At 42.0% G+C, this 9,657-nt stretch overlaps 5 non-coding genes across 5 annotated transcripts; all 5 read left to right on the forward strand.

The window, feature by feature from the left end:
* Nucleotides 1–1,283: 1,283 nt before the first annotated feature.
* LOC130521117 (5S ribosomal RNA) lies at nucleotides 1,284–1,402 on the forward strand. The gene has a single exon (XR_008949191.1). It is a non-coding gene; the product is annotated as a 5S ribosomal RNA (ribosomal RNA).
* A 1,537-nt stretch (nucleotides 1,403–2,939) lies between these two features.
* On the forward strand, nucleotides 2,940–3,058 carry LOC130521120 (5S ribosomal RNA). Its single transcript, XR_008949194.1, has one exon. It is a non-coding gene; the product is annotated as a 5S ribosomal RNA (ribosomal RNA).
* A 2,714-nt stretch (nucleotides 3,059–5,772) lies between these two features.
* On the forward strand, nucleotides 5,773–5,891 carry LOC130521118 (5S ribosomal RNA). Its single transcript, XR_008949192.1, has one exon. It is a non-coding gene; the product is annotated as a 5S ribosomal RNA (ribosomal RNA).
* A 1,539-nt stretch (nucleotides 5,892–7,430) lies between these two features.
* LOC130521119 (5S ribosomal RNA) lies at nucleotides 7,431–7,547 on the forward strand. The gene has a single exon (XR_008949193.1). It is a non-coding gene; the product is annotated as a 5S ribosomal RNA (ribosomal RNA).
* Nucleotides 7,548–9,082: 1,535 nt separating this feature from the next.
* On the forward strand, nucleotides 9,083–9,200 carry LOC130521121 (5S ribosomal RNA). Its single transcript, XR_008949195.1, has one exon. It is a non-coding gene; the product is annotated as a 5S ribosomal RNA (ribosomal RNA).
* Nucleotides 9,201–9,657: the final 457 nt, after the last annotated feature.

The raw sequence follows: 9,657 nt of genomic DNA on the forward strand, positions 1-9,657 counted from the left end.
CGATTAGCATAGGTCACCGCCCACTAATGCCCATAAAAGGAACTGCAGCAGGACCCTGTAGACGGAGCAAAAAGCAGCAAAATGCCCAAAGCGAAATGCCCAAAGCTTGCCTCTCCACGCCTGATTTCTGACGCCGTGTTGAACAATCAAGAAAGGATGGCTAACACGCTTGATAAAATTGCCTCAACCCTGATGACTATAGCCAACACGCTTAAAGAAATCAACGAGAATGTAAAAAAGAAGAATGAAGTAAAAAAAAATAAACGTGTAAAAGCTGTGCTCGGATTGTGACAATAATGCATTTTATTCACAAACGGGCAATTAATCGCGCTCGAACGTGAACCGCGTGCCTGCAGTCTGGCCCCATCATTGCGTCAGGACGCACATCCTCACCGGGGTTGTGGCTCTGTGTCCAAACACATCCAGCGCCCCTTTAACATGCCGATGGTGCGTTCAATGGTGGAGCGACTGCGCGCATGCATCTGATTGAATAAAACTCCTGTGGAGTCTGAGGGTTGGTCAGTGGTGTCAACAACCAGGGAGCCAGGGCATATCCTCGATCCCCTAATAAATAAATCAAGATAAAATCAAATAAAAAGACAGTTTTGGCATGGTTTCCAATTTGGTTGATTAATGTTAAGTCATTGGCACATTTACGTAATTTTAAAATTCTCCGTAAATCACCAAAAATAGGAAATATGCAAATAAATAAATAAATATGACAGAATTATCATTGTAATATTGAATTTTATTGAACTGCACAAGAGAAGAAAACACAACCATGCCAACATGTCGGCACTGAAATGTGCGCAAGAGTACTCCTGAGTGTTCGTAGGATTTGTTCTTACCTACGAATAAATCCAGGATAAGAAGAAATTGGTGAATGCCACAATCTTCGTCAACTGTTCGTAAGTGGGACTTAAGAACAAATTTGTTCGTAAGAACGCTTCGTGAATCTGGCCCATTGTTATGGGTAGTGTTGGCGCTCTTTTTTTTCTGAGCAAGAAGATTTTTATAAACGGATATGCCACCTTCGATTATATTTGAGAACTGCAATGAACGACTCGCAAAAAAAATCCGCGAAGCCGCGAAAGATGAACCGCGATATAGCGAGGGATCACTGTATAGCCTTTTCTTTTTGGGGGGAATGGATTGGAGGCTGCTCCAACATTGAGGTTTGGACTGTGACAAAGCAAAATGGACAATCTCCAGCAGAATAAATGTTTCAAGAAAATAAGTTTGAGTGTAAACTTCAAAAGGCCATTTTCTTGCAACCTGCTCTCGCTTACGGCCATACCACCCTGAGAACGCCCGATCTCGTCCGATCTCGGAAGCTAAGCAGGGTCGGGCCTGGTTAGTACTTGGATGGGAGACCGCCTGGGAATACCAGGTGCTGTAAGCTTTTTGCACTCTTCCACTGGGTCAGCAGAGGCCGCCAGGTTCCTGATAATTATCCAGCCAGATGTAATTCACTTCTAAGTACTTCTAACATTGAGATCTAATGTTGCACTATTGTACATCGTTTGAGATTTAATATTTTAGGAGTGTGTGTGTGCGTGTGTCTGTGTGTGTGGGCGTGCGTGCGTCCGTGCGTGTGGTCTGTGTGTCTGTGTGTTTGTGTTTAAATAAAATTGAATTTCCCACTTTGGTCCACACTATTGTCAACATTTCTGTCTTCAAAAAAAAGCCAACTCAAGGCGGCAGATTCCTGAATTGAAAACAATATCTAAAGAACTCAAGTATCATACTAACAACACTAATATTCCATCTGTCTATCCCCCAACTGAATTAACTCCACACCTATCTCATCAGATTATTTGTAACAGAATAAGCAGATAACGTAGCTTCCCTGTTCATATCTGCTACTTGCAATTTAGAATTTGTCAATAAAAACTATGCTATGACACAAACTACAGTTTAATAGATGGCTGTGCTCCTAAAAAGAGCAGCATTTCAGGCTCATAAACCTCACAGACACTGCTATGCTCTTTAAACATTTTTATGATGGTGAATTTTTCAATCAAATATCTTCTCTTTGATAATGCCCAAAGCTGGATTCGAACTCTCCCTCTGGGGTCTTCAGGAGGTTTCAATCAGGTTGTCTGTTACAGCAATTGTCAACTGGCCCGCACCGGCCCGGGATCGATTCCCGGCCATGGCACCGATTCCCAGCCATGGCACATTGCTTTTAAGTTGATTTCATTTATCGGACTTGAATCTTGTTTGATTTTTTTGAAGGCGTTTCACCTCTCATCCAAGAGCCGTTCTAGGCAGATTTGATGATATGACGCTCATAGGCTATACAGTGATCCCTCGTTTATCGCGGGAGTTACGTTCCAAAAGTAACACGCGAAAAGTGAAATCCGCGAAGTAGCAACTTTATTTTTTTAAATTATTTTACAATGCAATACTGAACAGTAGAATGAAACCAAACATCAAAACCTGTTTTAAAGACCAGACTTTGTTTAAAACAATAATTTTAATCTAGTAATACAAGGTTGGAAACATTGTCACTCGCGTATTTCCCAGTCCCAGCTGTGCCTCTGCGTCCTGACTCCGCGCCGCTGTAGCGTCTGTTTCTACTGAAGGCGCAGGAGTCTTTCTCCGAGAGAAGAACATTGTTATGGGTAGTTGTTGGCGCTCTTTCTTTTTCTGAGCAAGAAGATTTTTATAAACGGATATGCCACCTTCGATTATATTTGAGAACTGCAATGAACGACTCGCAAAAAAAATCCGCGAAGCCGCGAAAGATGAACCGCGATATAGCGAGGGATCACTGTATAGCCTTTTCTTTTGGGGGGAATGGATTGGAGGCTGCTCCAACATTGAGGTTTGGACTGTGACAAAGCAAAATGGACAATCTGCACCAGAATAAATGTTTCAAGAAAATAAGTTTGAGTGTATTAACTTCAAAAGGCCATTTTCTTGCACCTGCTCTCGCTTACGGCCATACCACCCTGAGAACGCCCGATCTCGTCCGATCTCGGAAACTAAGCAGGGTCGGGCCTGGTTAGTACTTGGTTGGGAGACTGCCTGGGAATACCAGGTGCTGTAAGCTTTTTGCACTCTTCCACTGGGTCAGCAGAGGCCGCCAGTGTTCCTGATAATTATCCAGCCAGATGTAATTCACTTCTTAAGTACTTCTAACATTGAGATTTAATGTTGCACTATTGTACATCGTTTGAGATTTAATATTTTTAGGAGTGTGTGTGTGCGTGTGTCTGTGTGTGTGTGCGTGCGTGCGTCCGTGCGTGTGTCTGTGTGTGTGTGTGTTTGTGTTTAAATAAAATTGAATTTCCCACTTTGGTCCACACTATTGTCAACATTTCTGTCTTCAAAAAAAAAGTCAACTCAAGGCGGCAGATTCCTGAATTGAAAACAATATCTAAAGACTCAAGTATCATAGTACATACTAACAACACTAATATTCCATCTGTCTATCCCCAACTGAATTAACTCCACACCTATCTCATCAGATTATTTGTAACAGAATAAGCAGATAACGTAGCATTTCCCTGTTCATATCTGCTACTTGCAATTTAGAATTTGTCAATAAAACTATGCCATGACACAAACTACAGTTTAATAGATGGCTGTGCTCCTAAAAAGAGCAGCATTTGTGGCTCATAAACCTCACAGACACTGCTATGCTCTTTAAACATTTTTATGATCGTGAATTTTTCAATCAAATATCTTCTCTTTGATAATGCCCAAAGCTGGATTCGAACTCTCCCTCTGGGGTCTTCAGGAGGTTTCAATCAGGTTGTCTGTTACAGCAATTGTCAACTGGCCCGCACCGGCCCGGGATCGATTCCCGGCCATGGCACCGATTCCCGGCCATGGCACATTGCTTTTAAGTTGATTTCATTTATTGGACTTGAATCTTGTTTGATTTTTTTGAAGGCGTTTCACCTCTCATCCAAGAGCCGTTCTAGGCAGATTTGATGATATGACGCTCATAGGCTATACAGTGATCCCTCGTTTATCGCGGGAGTTACGTTCCAAAAGTAACACGCGAAAAGTGAAATCCGCGAAGTAGCAACTTTATTTTTTTTAATTATTTTACAATGCAATACTGAACAGTAGAATGAAACCAAACATCAAAACCTGTTTTAAAGACCAAACTTTGTTTAAAACAATAATTTTAATCTAGTAATACAAGGTTGGAAACATTGTCACTCGCGTATTTCCCAGTCCCAGCTGTGCCTCTGCGTCCTGCTCCTGACTCCGCGCCGCTGTAGCGTCTGTTTCTACTGAAGGCGCAGGAGTCTTTCTCCGAGAGAAGAACATTGGGCCTGATTCACCAATATGTTCTTACGAATCTTCTTAGATTCTTTCTTAAGTTGTCCTTAAGAAGTTTTTAAGAAAACCCTACGTCGGATTCATCAACGCGTTCGTAAGCCCCAGAATTGTTCGCAGCTGTGTTCTTAGATTGATGAATGCCATCTGTTCGTAAGTTGAAAGCGCGTGCCAGGTGAGTCTAATTAACATACGATTAGCATAGGTCACCGCCCACTAATGCCCATAAAAGGAACTGCAGCAGGACCCTGTAGACGGAGCAAAAAGCAGCAAAATGCCCAAAGCGAAATGCCCAAAGCTTGCCTCTCCACGCCTGATTTCTGACGCCGTGTTGAACAATCAAGAAAGGATGGCTAACACGCTTGATAAAATTGCCTCAACCCTGATGACTATAGCCAACACGCTTAAAGAAATCAACGAGAATGTAAAAAAAGAAGAATGTAAAAAAAATAAACGTGTAAAAGCTGTGCTCGGATTGTGACAATAATGCATTTTATTCACAAACGGGCAATTAATCGCGCTCGAACGTGAACCGCGTGCCTGCAGTCTGGCCCCATCATTGCGTCAGGACGCACATCCTCACGGGGTTGTGGCTCTGTGTCCAAACACATCCAGCGCCCCTTTAACATGCCGATGGTGCGTTCAATGGTGGAGCGACTGCGCGCATGCATCTGATTGAATAAAACTCCTGTGGAGTCTGAGGTTGGTCAGTGGTGTCAACAACCAGGGAGCCAGGGCATATCCTCGATCCCCTAATAAATAAATCAAGATAAAATCAAATAAAAAGACAGTTTTGGCATGGTTTCCAATTTGGTTGATTAATGTTAAGTCATTGGCACATTTACGTAATTTTAAAATTCTCCGTAAATCACCAAAAATAGGAAATGCAAATAAATAAATAAATATGACAGAATTATCATTGTAATATTGAATTTTATTGAACTGCACAAGAGAAGAAAAACACAACCATGCCAACATGTCGGCACTGAAATGTGCGCAAGAGTACTCCTGAGTGTTCGTAGGATTTGTTCTTACCTACGAATAAATCCAGGATAAGAAGAAATTGGTGAATGCCACAATCTTCATCAACTGTTCGTAAGTGGGACTTAAGAACAAATTTGTTCGTAAGAACGCTTCGTGAATCTGGCCCATTGTTATGGGTAGTTGTTGGCGCTCTTTCTTTTTCTGAGCAAGAAGATTTTTATAAACGGATATGCCACCTTCGATTATATTTGAGAACTGCAATGAACGACTCGCAAAAAAAATCCGCGAAGCCGCGAAAGATGAACCGCGATATAGCGAGGGATCACTGTATAGCCTTTTCTTTTTGGGGGGAATGGATTGGAGGCTGCTCCAACATTGAGGTTTGGACTGTGACAAAGCAAAATGGACAATCTCCAGCAGAATAAATGTTTCAAGAAAATAAGTTTGAGTGTATTAACTTCAAAAGGCCATTTTCTTGCACCTGCTCTCGCTTACGGCCATACCACCCTGAGAACGCCCGATCTCGTCCGATCTCGGAAGCTAAGCAGGGTCGGGCCTGGTTAGTACTTGGATGGGAGACCGCCTGGGAATACCAGGTGCTGTAAGCTTTTTGCACTCTTCCACTGGGTCAGCAGAGGCCGCCAGTGTTCCTGATAATTATCCAGCCAGATGTAATTCACTTCTTAAGTACTTCTAACATTGAGATTTAATGTTGCACTATTGTACATCGTTTGAGATTTAATATTTTAGGAGTGTGTGTGTGCGTGTGTCTGTGTGTGTGTGCGTGCGTGCGTCCGTGCGTGTGTGTCTGTGTGTCTGTGTGTTTGTGTTTAAATAAAATTGAATTTCCCACTTTGGTCCACACTATTGTCAACATTTCTGTCTTCAAAAAAAAGCCAACTCAAGGCGGCAGATTCCTGAATTGAAAACAATATCTAAAGAACTCAAGTATCATACTAACAACACTAATATTCCATCTGTCTATCCCCAACTGAATTAACTCCACACCTATCTCATCAGATTATTTGTAACAGAATAAGCAGATAACGTAGCATTTCCCTGTTCATATCTGCTACTTGCAATTTAGAATTTGTCAATAAAACTATGCTATGACACAAACTACAGTTTAATAGATGGCTGTGCTCCTAAAAAGCAGCATTTCAGGCTCATAAACCTCACAGACACTGCTATGCTCTTTAAACATTTTTATGATGGTGAATTTTTCAATCAAATATCTTCTCTTTGATAATGCCCAAAGCTGGATTCGAACTCTCCCTCTGGGGTCTTCAGGAGGTTTCAATCAGGTTGTCTGTTACAGCAATTGTCAACTGGCCCGCACCGGCCCGGGATCGATTCCCGGCCATGGCACCGATTCCCAGCCATGGCACATTGCTTTTAAGTTGATTTCATTTATCGGACTTGAATCTTGTTTGATTTTTTTGAAGGCGTTTCACCTCTCATCCAAGAGCCGTTCTAGGCAGATTTGATGATATGACGCTCATAGGCTATACAGTGATCCCTCGTTTATCGCGGGAGTTACGTTCCAAAAGTAACACGCGAAAAGTGAAATCCGCGAAGTAGCAACTTTATTTTTTTAAATTATTTTACAATGCAATACTGAACAGTAGAATGAAACCAAACATCAAAACCTGTTTTAAAGACCAGACTTTGTTTAAAACAATAATTTTAATCTAGTAATACAAGGTTGGAAACATTGTCACTCGCGTATTTCCCAGTCCCAGCTGTGCCTCTGCGTCCTGACTCCGCGCCGCTGTAGCGTCTGTTTCTACTGAAGGCGCAGGAGTCTTTCTCCGAGAGAAGAACATTGTTATGGGTAGTTGTTGGCGCTCTTTCTTTTTCTGAGCAAGAAGATTTTTATAAACGGATATGCCACCTTCGATTATATTTGAGAACTGCAATGAACGACTCGCAAAAAAAATCCGCGAAGCCGCGAAAGATGAACCGCGATATAGCGAGGGATCACTGTATAGCCTTTTCTTTTTGGGGGGAATGGATTGGAGGCTGCTCCAACATTGAGGTTTGGACTGTGACAAAGCAAAATGGACAATCTCCAGCAGAATAAATGTTTCAAGAAAATAAGTTTGAGTGTATTAACTTCAAAAGGCCATTTTCTTGCACCTGCTCTCGCTTACGGCCATACCACCCTGAGAACGCCCGATCTCGTCCGATCTCGGAAGCTAAGCAGGGTCGGGCCTGGTTAGTACTTGGGGGAGACCGCCTGGGAATACCAGGTGCTGTAAGCTTTTTGCACTCTTCCACTGGGTCAGCAGAGGCCGCCAGTGTTCCTGATAATTATCCAGCCAGATGTAATTCACTTCTTAAGTACTTCTAACATTGAGATTTAATGTTGCACTATTGTACATCGTTTGAGATTTAATATTTTAGGAGTGTGTGTGTGCGTGTGTCTGTGTGTGTGTGCGTGCGTGCGTCCGTGCGTGTGTGTGTCTGTGTGTCTGTGTTTTGTGTTTAAATAAAATTGAATTTCCCACTTTGGTCCACACTATTGTCAACATTTCTGTCTTCAAAAAAAAGTCAACTCAAGGCGGCAGATTCCTGAATTGAAAACAATATCTAAAGAACTCAAGTATCATACTAACAACACTAATATTCCATCTGTCTATCCCCAACTGAATTAACTCCACACCTATCTCATCAGATTATTTGTAACAGAATAAGCAGATAACGTAGCATTTCCCTGTTCATATCTGCTACTTGCAATTTAGAATTTGTCAATAAAACTATGCTATGACACAAACTACAGTTTAATAGATGGCTGTGCTCCTAAAAAGAGCAGCATTTCAGGCTCATAAACCTCACAGACACTGCTATGCTCTTTAAACATTTTTATGATGGTGAATTTTTCAATCAAATATCTTCTCTTTGATAATGCCCAAAGCTGGATTCGAACTCTCCCTCTGGGGTCTTCAGGAGGTTTCAATCAGGTTGTCTGTTACAGCAATTGTCAACTGGCCCGCACCGGCCCGGGATCGATTCCGGCCATGGCACCGATTCCCGGCCATGGCACATTGCTTTTAAGTTGATTTCATTTATCGGACTTGAATCTTGTTTGATTTTTTTGAAGGCGTTTCACCTCTCATCCAAGAGCCGTTCTAGGCAGATTTGATGATATGACGCTCATAGGCTATACAGTGATCCCTCGTTTATCGCGGGAGTTACGTTCCAAAAGTAACACGCGAAAAGTGAAATCCGCGAAGTAGCAACTTTATTTTTTTAATTATTTTACAATGCAATACTGAACAGTAGAATGAAACCAAACATCAAAACCTGTTTTAAAGACCAAACTTTGTTTAAAACAATAATTTTAATCTAGTAATACAAGGTTGGAAACATTGTCACTCGCGTATTTCCCAGTCCCAGCTGTGCCTCTGCGTCCTGACTCCGCGCCGCTGTAGCGTCTGTTTCTACTGAAGGCGCAGGAGTCTTTCTCCGAGAGAAGAACATTGTTATGGGTAGTTGTTGGCGCTCTTTCTTTTTCTGAGCAAGAAGATTTTTATAAACGGATATGCCACCTTCGATTATATTTGAGAACTGCAATGAACGACTCGAAAAAAATCCGCGAAGCCGCGAAAGATGAACCGCGATATAGCGAGGGATCACTGTATAGCTTTTCTTTTTGGGGGGAATGGATTGGAGGCTGCTCCAACATTGAGGTTTGGACTGTGACAAAGCAAAATGGACAATCTGCACCAGAATAATGTTTCAAGAAAATAAGTTTGAGTGTTTAACTTCAAAAGGCCATTTTCTTGCACCTGCTCTCGCTTACGGCCATACCACCCTGAGAACGCCCGATCTCGTCCGATCTCGGAAACTAAGAGGGTCGGGCCTGGTTAGTACTTGGTTGGGAGACTGCCTGGGAATACCAGGTGCTGTAAGCTTTTTGCACTCTTCCACTGGGTCAGCAGAGGCCGCCAGTGTTCCTGATAATTATCCAGCCAGATGTAATTCACTTCTTAAGTACTTCTAACATTGAGATTTAATGTTGCACTATTGTACATCGTTGAGATTTAATATTTTAGGAGTGTGGTGTGCGTGTGTGTGTGTGTGTGTGCGTGCGTGCGTCCGGCGTGTGTGTGTCTGTGTGTCTTGTGTTTGTGTTTAAATAAAATTGAATTTCCCACTTTGGTCCACACTATTGTCAACATTTCTGTCTTCAAAAAAAAGTCAACTCAAGGCGGCAGATTCCTGAATTGAAAACAATATCTAAAGAACTCAAGTATCATACTAACAACACTAATATTCCATCTGTCTATCCCCAACTGAATTAACTCCACACCTATCTCATCAGATTATTTGTAACAGAACAAGCAGATAACGTAGCATTTCCCTGTTCAT

This window comes from Takifugu flavidus, unplaced genomic scaffold (assembly GCF_003711565.1).
Source record: "Takifugu flavidus isolate HTHZ2018 unplaced genomic scaffold, ASM371156v2 ctg709, whole genome shotgun sequence".
NCBI lineage: Eukaryota > Metazoa > Chordata > Actinopteri > Tetraodontiformes > Tetraodontidae > Takifugu > Takifugu flavidus.